This window comes from Phyllobates terribilis, unplaced genomic scaffold, assembly GCF_046119375.1.
Source record: "Phyllobates terribilis strain yellow unplaced genomic scaffold, ASM4611937v1 Scaffold_68__1_contigs__length_7421828, whole genome shotgun sequence".
NCBI classification, from domain to species: domain Eukaryota; kingdom Metazoa; phylum Chordata; class Amphibia; order Anura; family Dendrobatidae; genus Phyllobates; species Phyllobates terribilis.
In genome coordinates, this window is record NW_027362828.1 from 1,720,777 (window position 1) to 1,737,158 (window position 16,382).

A 16,382-nucleotide genomic window follows, 5' to 3' on the forward strand; every position below is an offset into this window, starting at 1 on the left:
ACTTAAACCATCTTGTTAAGCTACTGCGACCTGCGCATCTCTTCCAAGGGGCATTTAAACCGTCTTGTTAAGCTACTGTAACTTGCACGTCTCTTATAAGGGGCATTTAAACCATCTTGTTAAGCTACTGTAACCTCCACCACTTTTCCACGGGGCATTTAAACCGTCTTGTTAAGCTACTGCGACCTGCACGTCTCTTCCAAGGGGCATGTAAACCGTCTTGTTAAGCCTCTGCGACCTGCACGTCTTTTCCTAGGGGCATTTAAACAGTCTTGTTAAGCTGCTTCGACCTGCATGTTTCTTCCAAGTGGCATTTAAACTGTCTTGTTAAGCTACTGCGACCTCCACCTCTCTTACAAGGGGCATTTAAACCATCTTATTAAGCTACTGCGACCTGCACATCTCTTCCAAGGGGCATTTAAACTGTCTTATTATGCTACTGCGACCTGCATGTCTCTTCCAAGGGGCGTTTAAACTGTCTTATTATGCTACTGCGACCTGTATGTCTCTTCCAAGGGGCATTTAAACTGTCTTGGTAAGCTACTGCGACCTGCACGTCTCTTCCAAGTGGCATTCAAACCGTCTTGTTAAGCTTCTGCGACCTGCAAGCCTATTCCAAGGGGCATTTAAACCGTCTTCTTAAGCTACTGTAACCTCCACCACTTTTCCAAGGGGCATTTAAACCATCTTGTTAAGCTACTGCGACCTGCACGTCTCTTCCAAGGGGCATTTAAAATGCTTTGTTAAGCTACTGCGACCTGCATGTCTCTTCCAAGGGACATTTAAACAGTCTTGTTAAGCTACTGCGACCTCCACGTCTCTTCCAAGGGGCATTTAAACCGTCTTGCTAAGCTGCTGCGACCTGCATTTCTCTTCCAAGGGGCATTTAAACCGTCTTGTTAAGCTACTGTAACCTCCACCGCTCTTCCAAGGGGCATTTAAACCGTCTTGTTAGGCTACTGCGACCTGCACGTCTCTTCCAAGGGACATTTAAATAGTCTTGGTAAGCTACTGCGACCTGCAAGCCTCTTCCAACGGGCATTTATACCGTCTTGTTAAGCTACTGCGACTTGCACGTCTCTTCCAAGGGGCATTTAAACTGTCTTGTTAAGCTACTGCGACCTCCACCGCTCTTCCAATGGGCATTTAAACCATCTTGTTAAGCTACTGCGACCTGCACGTCTCTTCCAAGGGGCATTTAAACCGTCTTATTAAGCTACTGCGACCTGCACGTCTCTTCCAAGGGACATTTAAATAGTCTTGGTAAGCTACTGCGACCTGCAAGCCTCTTCCAAGGGGCATTTAAATCGTCTTGTTAAGCTACTGTAACTTGCACGTCTCTTATAAGGGGCATTTAAACCATCTTGTTAAGCTACTGTAACCTCCACCACTTTACCACGGGGCATTTAAACCGTCTTGTTAAGCTACTGCGACCTGCACGTCTCTTCCAAGGGGCATGTAAACCGTCTTCTTAAGCCTCTGCGACCTGCACGTCATTTCCTAGGGGCATTTAAACAGTCTTGTTAAGCTGCTTCGACCTGCATGTTTCTTCCAAGTGGCATTTAAACTGTCTTGTTAAGCTACTGCGACCTCCACCTCTCTTACAAGGGGCATTTAAACCATCTTATTAAGCTACTGCGACCTGCACATCTCTTCCAAGGGGCATTTAAACTGTCTTATTATGCTACTGCGACCTGCATGTCTCTTCCAAGGGGCGTTTAAACTGTCTTATTATGCTACTGCGACCTGTATGTCTCTTCCAAGGGGCATTTAAACTGTCTTGGTAAGCTACTGCGACCTGCACGTCTCTTCCAAGTGGCATTCAAACCGTCTTGTTAAGCTTCTGCGACCTGCAAGCCTATTCCAAGGGGCATTTAAACCGTCTTCTTAAGCTACTGTAACCTCCACCACTTTTCCAAGGGGCATTTAAACCGTCTTGTTAAGCTACTGCGACCTGCACGTCTCTTCCAAGGGGCATTTAAAATGCTTTGTTAAGCTACTGCGACCTGCATGTCTCTTCCAAGGGACATTTAAACAGTCTTGTTAAGCTACTGCGACCTCCACGTCTCTTCCAAGGGGCATTTAAACCGTCTTGCTAAGCTGCTGCGACCTGCATTTCTCTTCCAAGGGGCATTTAAACCGTCTTGTTAAGCTACTGTAACCTCCACCGCTCTTCCAAGGGGCATTTAAACCGTCTTGTTAAGCTACTGCGACCTGCACGTCTCTTCCAAGGGACATTTAAATAGTCTTGGTAAGCTACTGCGACCTGCAAGCCTCTTCCAACGGGCATTTATACCGTCTTGTTAAGCTACTGCGACCTGCACGTCTCTTCCAAGGGGCATTTAAACTGTCTTTTTAAGCTACTGCGACCTGCACGTCTCTTCCAAGGGACATTTAAATAGTCTTGGTAAGCTACTGCGACCTGCAAGCCTCTTCCAAGGGGCATTTAAATCGTCTTGTTAAGCTACTGTAACCTCCACCACTTTTCCAAGGGGCATTTAAACCGTCTTGTTAAGCTACTGCGACCTGCAAGTCTCTTCCAATTGGTATTTAAACCATCTTGTTAAGCTACTGCGACCTGGACGACTCTTCCAAGGGGCATTTAAACTGTCTTGTTTATCTACTGCGACCTCCACCTCTCTTCCAAGGGGCATTTAAACCGTCTTATTAAGCAACTGCGACTTGCACATCTCTTCCAAGGGGCATTTAAAAAGTCTTATTAAGCTACTGCGACTTGTACGTCTCTTCCAAGGGGCATTTAAACCGTCTTGTTAAGCTACTGCGACCTGCATGTCTCTTCCAAGGGGGATTTAAACCGACTTGTTAAGCTACTACGACCTGCACGTCTCTTCCAAGGGGCATTTAAACTGTCTTGTTAAGCTACTGCGACCTGCACGTCTCTTCCAAGGGGCATTTCAACAGTCTTGTTAAGCTGCTGCGACCTGCATGTCTCTTCCAAGGGGGATTTAAACCGTCTTGTTAAGCTACTGCGACCTGCACGTCTCTTCCAAGGGGCATTTAAACTGTCTTGTTAAGCTACTGCGACCTGCACGTCTCTTCCAAGGGGCATTTCAACAGTCTTGTTAAGCTACTGCGACCTGCATGTCTCTTCCAAGGGGCATTTAAACCGTTTTGTTAAGCTACTGTGACCTGCACGTCTCTTCCAAGGGGCATTTAAACCGTCTTGTTAAGCTACTGCGACCTGCACGTCTCCTCCATGGGGCATTTAAACCGTCTTGTTAAGCTACTGCGACTTGCACGTCTCTTCCAATGGACATTTAAACCGTCTTGTTAAGCTACTGCGACCTGTAAGACTCTTCCAAGGGGCATTTAAACAGTCTTGTTAAGCTGCTGCGACCTGCATGTCTCTTCCAATGGGCATTTAAACCATCTTGTTAAGCCTCTGCGACCTGCACGTCTCTTCCAAGGGGCATTTAAACCGTCTTTTTAAGCTGCTGCGACCTGCATGTCTCTTCCAAAGAGCACTAAACCATCTTGTTAAGCTACTGCGACCTGCGCATCTCTTCCAAGGGGCATTTAAACCGTCTTGTTAAGCTACTGTAACCTCCACCACTTTTCCACGGGGCATTTAAACCGTCTTGTTAAGCTACTGCGACCTGCACGTCTCTTCCAAGGGGCATGTAAACCGTCTTGTTAAACCTCTGCGACCTGCACGTCTTTTCCTAGGGGCATTTAAACAGTCTTGTTAAGCTGCTTCGACCTGCATGTTTCTTCCAAGTGGCATTTAAACTGTCTTGTTAAGCTACTGCGACCTCCACCTCTCTTACAAGGGGCATTTAAACCATCTTATTAAGCTACTGCGACCTGCACATCTCTTCCAAGGGGCATTTAAACTGTCTTATTATGCTACTGCGACCTGCATGTCTCTTCCAAGGGGCGTTTAAACTGTCTTATTATGCTACTGCGACCTGTATGTCTCTTCCAAGGGGCATTTAAACTGTCTTGGTAAGCTACTGCGACCTGCACGTCTCTTCCAAGTGGCATTCAAACCGTCTTGTTAAGCTTCTGCGACCTGCAAGCCTATTCCAAGGGGCATTTAAACCGTCTTCTTAAGCTACTGTAACCTCCACCACTTTTCCAAGGGGCATTTAAACCATCTTGTTAAGCTACTGCGACCTGCACGTCTCTTCCAAGGGGCATTTAAAATGCTTTGTTAAGCTACTGCGACCTGCATGTCTCTTCCAAGGGACATTTAAACAGTCTTGTTAAGCTACTGCGACCTCCACGTCTCTTCCAAGGGGCATTTAAACCGTCTTGCTAAGCTGCTGCGACCTGCATTTCTCTTCCAAGGGGCATTTAAACCGTCTTGTTAAGCTACTGTAACCTCCACCGCTCTTCCAAGGGGCATTTAAACCGTCTTGTTAGGCTACTGCGACCTGCACGTCTCTTCCAAGGGACATTTAAATAGTCTTGGTAAGCTACTGCGACCTGCAAGCCTCTTCCAACGGGCATTTATACCGTCCTGTTAAGCTACTGCGACTTGCACGTCTCTTCCAAGGGGCATTTAAACTGTCTTGTTAAGCTACTGCGACCTCCACCGCTCTTCCAATGGGCATTTAAACCATCTTGTTAAGCTACTGCGACCTGCACGTCTCTTCCAAGGGGCATTTAAACCGTCTTATTAAGCTACTGCGACCTGCACGTCTCTTCCAAGGGACATTTAAATAGTCTTGGTAAGCTACTGCGACCTGCAAGCCTCTTCCAAGGGGCATTTAAATCGTCTTGTTAAGCTACTGTAACTTGCACGTCTCTTATAAGGGGCATTTAAACCATCTTGTTAAGCTACTGTAACCTCCACCACTTTTCCACGGGGCATTTAAACCGTCTTGTTAAGCTACTGCGACCTGCACGTCTCTTCCAAGGGGCATGTAAACCGTCTTGTTAAGCCTCTGCGACCTGCACGTCTTTTCCTAGGGGCATTTAAACAGTCTTGTTAAGCTGCTTCGACCTGCATGTTTCTTCCAAGTGGCATTTAAACTGTCTTGTTAAGCTACTGCGACCTCCACCTCTCTTACAAGGGGCATTTAAACCATCTTATTAAGCTACTGCGACCTGCACATCTCTTCCAAGGGGCATTTAAACTGTCTTATTATGCTACTGCGACCTGCATGTCTCTTCCAAGGGGCGTTTAAACTGTCTTATTATGCTACTGCGACCTGTATGTCTCTTCCAAGGGGCATTTAAACTGTCTTGGTAAGCTACTGCGACCTGCACGTCTCTTCCAAGTGGCATTCAAACCGTCTTGTTAAGCTTCTGCGACCTGCAAGCCTATTCCAAGGGGCATTTAAACCGTCTTCTTAAGCTACTGTAACCTCCACCACTTTTCCAAGGGGCATTTAAACCGTCTTGTTAAGCTACTGCGACCTGCACGTCTCTTCCAAGGGGCATTTAAAATGCTTTGTTAAGCTACTGCGAGCTGCATGTCTCTTCCAAGGGACATTTAAACAGTCTTGTTAAGCTACTGCGACCTCCACGTCTCTTCCAAGGGGCATTTAAACCGTCTTGCTAAGCTGCTGCGACCTGCATTTCTCTTCCAAGGGGCATTTAAACCGTCTTGTTAAGCTACTGTAACCTCCACCGCTCTTCCAAGGGGCATTTAAACCGTCTTGTTAAGCTACTGCGACCTGCACGTCTCTTCCAAGGGACATTTAAATAGTCTTGGTAAGCTACTGCGACCTGCAAGCCTCTTCCAACGGGCATTTATACCGTCTTGTTAAGCTACTGCGACCTGCACGTCTCTTCCAAGGGGCATTTAAACTGTCTTATTAAGCTACTGCGACCTGCACGTCTCTTCCAAGGGACATTTAAATAGTCTTGGTAAGCTACTGCGACCTGCAAGCCTCTTCCAAGGGGCATTTAAATCGTCTTGTTAAGCTACTGTAACCTCCACCACTTTTCCAAGGGGCATTTAAACCGTCTTGTTAAGCTACTGCGACCTGCAAGTCTCTTCCAATTGGTATTTAAACCATCTTGTTAAGCTACTGCGACCTGCACGACTCTTCCAAGGGGCATTTAAACTGTCTTGTTTATCTACTGCGACCTCCACCTCTCTTCCAAGGGGCATTTAAACCGTCTTATTAAGCAACTGCGACTTGCACATCTCTTCCAAGGGGCATTTAAAAAGTCTTATTAAGCTACTGCGACTTGTACGTCTCTTCCAAGGGGCATTTAAACCGTCTTGTTAAGCTACTGCGACCTGCATGTCTCTTCCAAGGGGGATTTAAACCGACTTGTTAAGCTACTACGACCTGCACGTCTCTTCCAAGGGGCATTTAAACTGTCTTGTTAAGCTACTGCGACCTGCACGTCTCTTCCAAGGGGCATTTCAACAGTCTTGTTAAGCTGCTGCGACCTGCATGTCTCTTCCAAGGGGGATTTAAACCGTCTTGTTAAGCTACTGCGACCTGCACGTCTCTTCCAAGGGGCATTTAAACTGTCTTGTTAAGCTACTGCGACCTGCACGTCTCTTCCAAGGGGCATTTCAACAGTCTTGTTAAGCTACTGCGACCTGCATGTCTCTTCCAAGGGGCATTTAAACCGTTTTGTTAAGCTACTGTGACCTGCACGTCTCTTCCAAGGGGCATTTAAACCGTCTTGTTAAGCTACTGCGACCTGCACGTCTCCTCCATGGGGCATTTAAACCGTCTTGTTAAGCTACTGCGACTTGCACGTCTCTTCCAATGGACATTTAAACCGTCTTGTTAAGCTACTGCGACCTGTAAGACTCTTCCAAGGGGCATTTAAACAGTCTTGTTAAGCTGCTGCGACCTGCATGTCTCTTCCAATGGGCATTTAAACCATCTTGTTAAGCCTCTGCGACCTGCACGTCTCTTCCAAGGGGCATTTAAACCGTCTTTTTAAGCTGCTGCGACCTGCATGTCTCTTCCAAAGAGCACTTAAACCATCTTGTTAAGCTACTGCGACCTGCGCATCTCTTCCAAGGGGCATTTAAACCGTCTTGTTAAGCTACTGTAACTTGCACGTCTCTTATAAGGGGCATTTAAACCATCTTGTTAAGCTACTGTAACCTCCACCACTTTTCCACGGGGCATTTAAACCGTCTTGTTAAGCTACTGCGACCTGCACGTCTCTTCCAAGGGGCATGTAAACCGTCTTGTTAAGCCTCTGCGACCTGCACGTCTTTTCCTAGGGGCATTTAAACAGTCTTGTTAAGCTGCTTCGACCTGCATGTTTCTTCCAAGTGGCATTTAAACTGTCTTGTTAAGCTACTGCGACCTCCACCTCTCTTACAAGGGGCATTTAAACCATCTTATTAAGCTACTGCGACCTGCACATCTCTTCCAAGGGGCATTTAAACTGTCTTATTATGCTACTGCGACCTGCATGTCTCTTCCAAGGGGCGTTTAAACTGTCTTATTATGCTACTGCGACCTGTATGTCTCTTCCAAGGGGCATTTAAACTGTCTTGGTAAGCTACTGCGACCTGCACGTCTCTTCCAAGTGGCATTCAAACCGTCTTGTTAAGCTTCTGCGACCTGCAAGCCTATTCCAAGGGGCATTTAAACCGTCTTCTTAAGCTACTGTAACCTCCACCACTTTTCCAAGGGGCATTTAAACCATCTTGTTAAGCTACTGCGACCTGCACGTCTCTTCCAAGGGGCATTTAAAATGCTTTGTTAAGCTACTGCGACCTGCATGTCTCTTCCAAGGGACATTTAAACAGTCTTGTTAAGCTACTGCGACCTCCACGTCTCTTCCAAGGGGCATTTAAACCGTCTTGCTAAGCTGCTGCGACCTGCATTTCTCTTCCAAGGGGCATTTAAACCGTCTTGTTAAGCTACTGTAACCTCCACCGCTCTTCCAAGGGGCATTTAAACCGTCTTGTTAGGCTACTGCGACCTGCACGTCTCTTCCAAGGGACATTTAAATAGTCTTGGTAAGCTACTGCGACCTGCAAGCCTCTTCCAACGGGCATTTATACCGTCTTGTTAAGCTACTGCGACTTGCACGTCTCTTCCAAGGGGCATTTAAACTGTCTTGTTAAGCTACTGCGACCTCCACCGCTCTTCCAATGGGCATTTAAACCATCTTGTTAAGCTACTGCGACCTGCACGTCTCTTCCAAGGGGCATTTAAACCGTCTTATTAAGCTACTGCGACCTGCACGTCTCTTCCAAGGGACATTTAAATAGTCTTGGTAAGCTACTGCGACCTGCAAGCCTCTTCCAAGGGGCATTTAAATCGTCTTGTTAAGCTACTGTAACTTGCACGTCTCTTATAAGGGGCATTTAAACCATCTTGTTAAGCTACTGTAACCTCCACCACTTTTCCACGGGGCATTTAAACCGTCTTGTTAAGCTACTGCGACCTGCACGTCTCTTCCAAGGGGCATGTAAACCGTCTTGTTAAGCCTCTGCGACCTGCACGTCTTTTCCTAGGGGCATTTAAACAGTCTTGTTAAGCTGCTTCGACCTGCATGTTTCTTCCAAGTGGCATTTAAACTGTCTTGTTAAGCTACTGCGACCTCCACCTCTCTTACAAGGGGCATTTAAACCATCTTATTAAGCTACTGCGACCTGCACATCTCTTCCAAGGGGCATTTAAACTGTCTTATTATGCTACTGCGACCTGCATGTCTCTTCCAAGGGGCGTTTAAACTGTCTTATTATGCTACTGCGACCTGTATGTCTCTTCCAAGGGGCATTTAAACTGTCTTGGTAAGCTACTGCGACCTGCACGTCTCTTCCAAGTGGCATTCAAACCGTCTTGTTAAGCTTCTGCGACCTGCAAGCCTATTCCAAGGGGCATTTAAACCGTCTTCTTAAGCTACTGTAACCTCCACCACTTTTCCAAGGGGCATTTAAACCGTCTTGTTAAGCTACTGCGACCTGCACGTCTCTTCCAAGGGGCATTTAAAATGCTTTGTTAAGCTACTGCGACCTGCATGTCTCTTCCAAGGGACATTTAAACAGTCTTGTTAAGCTACTGCGACCTCCACGTCTCTTCCAAGGGGCATTTAAACCGTCTTGCTAAGCTGCTGCGACCTGCATTTCTCTTCCAAGGGGCATTTAAACCGTCTTGTTAAGCTACTGTAACCTCCACCGCTCTTCCAAGGGGCATTTAAACCGTCTTGTTAAGCTACTGCGACCTGCACGTCTCTTCCAAGGGACATTTAAATAGTCTTGGTAAGCTACTGCGACCTGCAAGCCTCTTCCAACGGGCATTTATACCGTCTTGTTAAGCTACTGCGACCTGCACGTCTCTTCCAAGGGGCATTTAAACTGTCTTATTAAGCTACTGCGACCTGCACGTCTCTTCCAAGGGACATTTAAATAGTCTTGGTAAGCTACTGCGACCTGCAAGCCTCTTCCAAGGGGCATTTAAATCGTCTTGTTAAGCTACTGTAACCTCCACCACTTTTCCAAGGGGCATTTAAACCGTCTTGTTAAGCTACTGCGACCTGCAAGTCTCTTCCAATTGGTATTTAAACCATCTTGTTAAGCTACTGCGACCTGCACGACTCTTCCAAGGGGCATTTAAACTGTCTTGTTTATCTACTGCGACCTCCACCTCTCTTCCAAGGGGCATTTAAACCGTCTTATTAAGCAACTGCGACTTGCACATCTCTTCCAAGGGGCATTTAAAAAGTCTTATTAAGCTACTGCGACTTGTACGTCTCTTCCAAGGGGCATTTAAACCGTCTTGTTAAGCTACTGCGACCTGCATGTCTCTTCCAAGGGGGATTTAAACCGACTTGTTAAGCTACTACGACCTGCACGTCTCTTCCAAGGGGCATTTAAACTGTCTTGTTAAGCTACTGCGACCTGCACGTCTCTTCCAAGGGGCATTTCAACAGTCTTGTTAAGCTGCTGCGACCTGCATGTCTCTTCCAAGGGGGATTTAAACCGTCTTGTTAAGCTACTGCGACCTGCACGTCTCTTCCAAGGGGCATTTAAACTGTCTTGTTAAGCTACTGCGACCTGCACGTCTCTTCCAAGGGGCATTTCAACAGTCTTGTTAAGCTACTGCGACCTGCATGTCTCTTCCAAGGGGCATTTAAACCGTTTTGTTAAGCTACTGTGACCTGCACGTCTCTTCCAAGGGGCATTTAAACCGTCTTGTTAAGCTACTGCGACCTGCACGTCTCCTCCATGGGGCATTTAAACCGTCTTGTTAAGCTACTGCGACTTGCACGTCTCTTCCAATGGACATTTAAACCGTCTTGTTAAGCTACTGCGACCTGTAAGACTCTTCCAAGGGGCATTTAAACAGTCTTGTTAAGCTGCTGCGACCTGCATGTCTCTTCCAATGGGCATTTAAACCATCTTGTTAAGCCTCTGCGACCTGCACGTCTCTTCCAAGGGGCATTTAAACCGTCTTTTTAAGCTGCTGCGACCTGCATGTCTCTTCCAAAGAGCACTAAACCATCTTGTTAAGCTACTGCGACCTGCGCATCTCTTCCAAGGGGCATTTAAACCGTCTTTTTAAGCTACTGTAACCTCCACCACTTTTCCACGGGGCATTTAAACCGTCTTGTTAAGCTACTGCGACCTGCACGTCTCTTCCAAGGGGCATGTAAACCGTCTTGTTAAGCCTCTGCGACCTGCACGTCTTTTCCTAGGGGCATTTAAACAGTCTTGTTAAGCTGCTTCGACCTGCATGTTTCTTCCAAGTGGCATTTAAACTGTCTTGTTAAGCTACTGCGACCTCCACCTCTCTTACAAGGGGCATTTAAACCATCTTATTAAGCTACTGCGACCTGCACATCTCTTCCAAGGGGCATTTAAACTGTCTTATTATGCTACTGCGACCTGCATGTCTCTTCCAAGGGGCGTTTAAACTGTCTTATTATGCTACTGCGACCTGTATGTCTCTTCCAAGGGGCATTTAAACTGTCTTGGTAAGCTACTGCGACCTGCACGTCTCTTCCAAGTGGCATTCAAACCGTCTTGTTAAGCTTCTGCGACCTGCAAGCCTATTCCAAGGGGCATTTAAACCGTCTTCTTAAGCTACTGTAACCTCCACCACTTTTCCAAGGGGCATTTAAACCATCTTGTTAAGCTACTGCGACCTGCACGTCTCTTCCAAGGGGCATTTAAAATGCTTTGTTAAGCTACTGCGACCTGCATGTCTCTTCCAAGGGACATTTAAACAGTCTTGTTAAGCTACTGCGACCTCCACGTCTCTTCCAAGGGGCATTTAAACCGTCTTGCTAAGCTGCTGCGACCTGCATTTCTCTTCCAAGGGGCATTTAAACCGTCTTGTTAAGCTACTGTAACCTCCACCGCTCTTCCAAGGGGCATTTAAACCGTCTTGTTAGGCTACTGCGACCTGCACGTCTCTTCCAAGGGACATTTAAATAGTCTTGGTAAGCTACTGCGACCTGCAAGCCTCTTCCAACGGGCATTTATACCGTCCTGTTAAGCTACTGCGACTTGCACGTCTCTTCCAAGGGGCATTTAAACTGTCTTGTTAAGCTACTGCGACCTCCACCGCTCTTCCAATGGGCATTTAAACCATCTTGTTAAGCTACTGCGACCTGCACGTCTCTTCCAAGGGGCATTTAAACCGTCTTATTAAGCTACTGCGACCTGCACGTCTCTTCCAAGGGACATTTAAATAGTCTTGGTAAGCTACTGCGACCTGCAAGCCTCTTCCAAGGGGCATTTAAATCGTCTTGTTAAGCTACTGTAACTTGCACGTCTCTTATAAGGGGCATTTAAACCATCTTGTTAAGCTACTGTAACCTCCACCACTTTTCCACGGGGCATTTAAACCGTCTTGTTAAGCTACTGCGACCTGCACGTCTCTTCCAAGGGGCATGTAAACCGTCTTGTTAAGCCTCTGCGACCTGCACGTCTTTTCCTAGGGGCATTTAAACAGTCTTGTTAAGCTGCTTCGACCTGCATGTTTCTTCCAAGTGGCATTTAAACTGTCTTGTTAAGCTACTGCGACCTCCACCTCTCTTACAAGGGGCATTTAAACCATCTTATTAAGCTACTGCGACCTGCACATCTCTTCCAAGGGGCATTTAAACTGTCTTATTATGCTACTGCGACCTGCATGTCTCTTCCAAGGGGCGTTTAAACTGTCTTATTATGCTACTGCGACCTGTATGTCTCTTCCAAGGGGCATTTAAACTGTCTTGGTAAGCTACTGCGACCTGCACGTCTCTTCCAAGTGGCATTCAAACCGTCTTGTTAAGCTTCTGCGACCTGCAAGCCTATTCCAAGGGGCATTTAAACCGTCTTCTTAAGCTACTGTAACCTCCACCACTTTTCCAAGGGGCATTTAAACCGTCTTGTTAAGCTACTGCGACCTGCACGTCTCTTCCAAGGGGCATTTAAAATGCTTTGTTAAGCTACTGCGAGCTGCATGTCTCTTCCAAGGGACATTTAAACAGTCTTGTTAAGCTACTGCGACCTCCACGTCTCTTCCAAGGGGCATTTAAACCGTCTTGCTAAGCTGCTGCGACCTGCATTTCTCTTCCAAGGGGCATTTAAACCGTCTTGTTAAGCTACTGTAACCTCCACCGCTCTTCCAAGGGGCATTTAAACCGTCTTGTTAAGCTACTGCGACCTGCACGTCTCTTCCAAGGGACATTTAAATAGTCTTGGTAAGCTACTGCGACCTGCAAGCCTCTTCCAACGGGCATTTATACCGTCTTGTTAAGCTACTGCGACCTGCACGTCTCTTCCAAGGGGCATTTAAACTGTCTTATTAAGCTACTGCGACCTGCACGTCTCTTCCAAGGGACATTTAAATAGTCTTGGTAAGCTACTGCGACCTGCAAGCCTCTTCCAAGGGGCATTTAAATCGTCTTGTTAAGCTACTGTAACCTCCACCACTTTTCCAAGGGGCATTTAAACCGTCTTGTTAAGCTACTGCGACCTGCAAGTCTCTTCCAATTGGTATTTAAACCATCTTGTTAAGCTACTGCGACCTGCACGACTCTTCCAAGGGGCATTTAAACTGTCTTGTTTATCTACTGCGACCTCCACCTCTCTTCCAAGGGGCATTTAAACCGTCTTATTAAGCAACTGCGACTTGCACATCTCTTCCAAGGGGCATTTAAAAAGTCTTATTAAGCTACTGCGACTTGTACGTCTCTTCCAAGGGGCATTTAAACCGTCTTGTTAAGCTACTGCGACCTGCATGTCTCTTCCAAGGGGGATTTAAACCGACTTGTTAAGCTACTACGACCTGCACGTCTCTTCCAAGGGGCATTTAAACCGTCTTTTTAAGCTACTGTGACTTGCACGTCTCTTCCAAGGGGCATTTAAACCGTCTTGTTAAGCTACTGTAACCTCCACCACTTTTCCAAGGGGCATTTAAAACATCTTGGTAAGCTAATGCGGCCTGCAAGCCTATTCCAAGGGGCATTTAAACAGTCTTGTTAACTACTGCGACCTGCACGTCTCTTCCAAGGGGGATTTAAACCGTCTTGTTAAGCTACTGCGACCTGCACGTCTCTTCCAAGGGGCATTTAAACCGTCTTGTTAAGCTACTGCGACCTGCTCGTCTCTTCCAAGGGGCATTTAAACCGTCTTGTTAACTACTGCGACCTGCACGTCTCTTCCAAGGGGGATTTAAACCGTCTTGTTAAGCTACTGCGACCTGCACGTCTCTTCCAAGGGGCATTTAAACCGTCTTGTTAAGCTACAGCGACCTGCACGTCTCTTCAAAGGGGCATTTAAACCGTCTTGGTAAGCTACTGCGACCTGCAAGCCTCTTCCAAGGGGCATTTAAACCGTCTTGGTAAGCTACTGCGACCTGCAAGCCTCTTACAAGGGGCATTTAAACCGTCTTGTTAAGCTACTGCGACCTGCACGTCTCTTCCAAGTGGCATTTAAACTGTCTTGTTAAGCTACTGCGACCTCCACCGCTCTTCCAAGGGACATTTAAACTGTCTTGCTAAGCTACTGCGACCTGCACGTCTCTTCCAAGGGGCATTTAAATAGTATTGGTAAGCTACTGCGACCTGCAAGCCTCTTCCAAGGGGCATTTAAACCCTCTTGTTAAGCTACTGCGACCTGCATGTCTCTTCCAAGGGGCATTTAAACTGTCTTCTTAAGCTACTACGACCTCCACCGCTCTTCCAAGGGGCATTTAAACCATCTTGTTAAGCTACTGCGACCTGCACGTCTCTTCCAAGGGGCATTTAAACTGTCTTGTTTAGCTTCTGCGACTTGCACGTCTCTTCCAAGGGGCATTTACACCGTCTTCTTAAGCTACTGCGACCTGCACGTCTCTTCCAAGTGTCATTTAAACCGTCTTGTTAAGCTACTGCGACCTGCAAGTCTCTTCCAAGGGGCATTTAAACTGTCTTGTTAAGCTACTACGACCTCCACCACTTTTCCAAGGGGCATTTAAACCGTCTAGTTAAGCTACTGCAACCTGCACGTCTCTTCCAAGGGGCATCTAAAACGCTTTGTTAAGCCACTGCGACCTGCATGTCTCTTCCAAGGGGCATTTCAACAGTCTTGTTAAGCTACTGCGACCTCCACGTCTCTTCCAAGGGGCATTTAAACCGTTTTGTTAAGCTGCTGCGACCTGCATGTCTCTTCCAAGGGGCATTTAAACCGTCTTGTTAAGCTACTGCGACCTGCACGTCTCTTCCAAGGGGCATTTAAACTGTCTTGTTAAGCTACTGCGACCTGCACGTCTCTTCCAAGGGGCATTTCAACAGTCTTGTTAAGCTACTGCGACCTGCATGTCTCTTCCAAGGGGCATTTAAACCGTTTTGTTAAGCTACTGTGACCTGCACGTCTCTTCCAAGGGGCATTTAAACCGTCTTGTTAAGCTACTGCGACCTGCACGTCTCCTCCATGGGGCATTTAAACCGTCTTGTTAAGCTACTGCGACTTGCACGTCTCTTCCAAGGGACATTTAAACCGTCTTGTTAAGCTACTGCGACCTGTAAGTCTCTTCCAAGGGGCATTTAAACAGTCTTGTTAAGCTGCTGTGACCTGCATGTCTATTCCAAGGGGCATTTAAACTGTCTTGTTAAGCTACTGCGACCTGCACGTCTCTTTCAAGGGGCATTTAAACTGTCTTGATAAGCTACTGTGACCTGCACTTCTCTTCCAAGGGGCATTTAAACCATCTTGTTAAGCTACTGCGACCTGTTTGTCTATTCCAAGGGGCATTTAAACCATCTTGTTAAGCTACTGCGACCTGACCGTCTCTTCCAAGGCGCATTTAAACAGTCTTTTTAAACTACTGCGACCTGCACGTCTCTTCCAAGGGGCATTTAAACTGTCTTGTTAAGCTACTGTAACCTCCACCACTTTTCCAAGGGGCATTTAAACTGTCTTGTTAAGCTAATGCGACCTGCAGGCCCATTATAAGGGGCATTTAAACACTCTTGTTAAGCTACTGCGACCTGCACGTCTCTTCCAATGGACATTTAAACCGTCTTGTTAAGCTACTGCGACCTGTAAGACTCTTCCAAGGGGCATTTAAACAGTCTTGTTAAGCTGCTGCGACCTGCATGTCTCTTCCAATGGGCATTTAAACCATCTTGTTAAGCCTCTGCGACCTGCACGTCTCTTCCAAGGGGCATTTAAACCGTCTTTTTAAGCTGCTGTGACCTGCATGTCTCTTCCAAAGAGCACTTAAACCATCTTGTTAAGCTACTGCGACCTGCGCATCTCTTCCAAGGGGCATTTAAACCGTCTTGTTAAGCTACTGTAACTTGCACGTCTCTTATAAGGGGCATTTAAACCATCTTGTTAAGCTACTGTAACCTCCACCACTTTTCCACGGGGCATTTAAACCGTCTTGTTAAGCTACTGCGACCTGCACGTCTCTTCCAAGGGGCATGTAAACCGTCTTGTTAAGCCTCTGCGACCTGCACTTCTTTTCCTAGGGGCATTTAAACAGTCTTGTTAAGCTGCTTCGACCTGCATGTTTCTTCCAAGTGGCATTTAAACTGTCTTGTTAAGCTACTGCGACCTCCACCTCTCTTACAAGGGGCATTTAAACCATCTTATTAAGCTACTGCGACCTGCACATCTCTTCCAAGGGGCATTTAAACTGTCTTATTATGCTACTGCGACCTGCATGTCTCTTCCAAGGGGCGTTTAAACTGTCTTATTATGCTACTGCGACCTGTATGTCTCTTCCAAGGGGCATTTAAACTGTCTTGGTAAGCTACTGCGACCTGCACGTCTCTTCCAAGTGGCATTCAAACCGTCTTGTTAAGCTTCTGCGACCTGCAAGCCTATTCCAAGGGGCATTTAAACCGTCTTCTTAAGCTACTGTAACCTCCACCACTTTTCCAAGGGGCATTTAAACCGTCTTGTTAAGCTACTGCGACCTGCACGTCTCTTCCAAGGGGCATTTAAAATGCTTTGTTAAGCTACTGCGACCTGCATGTCTCTTCCAAGGGACATTTAA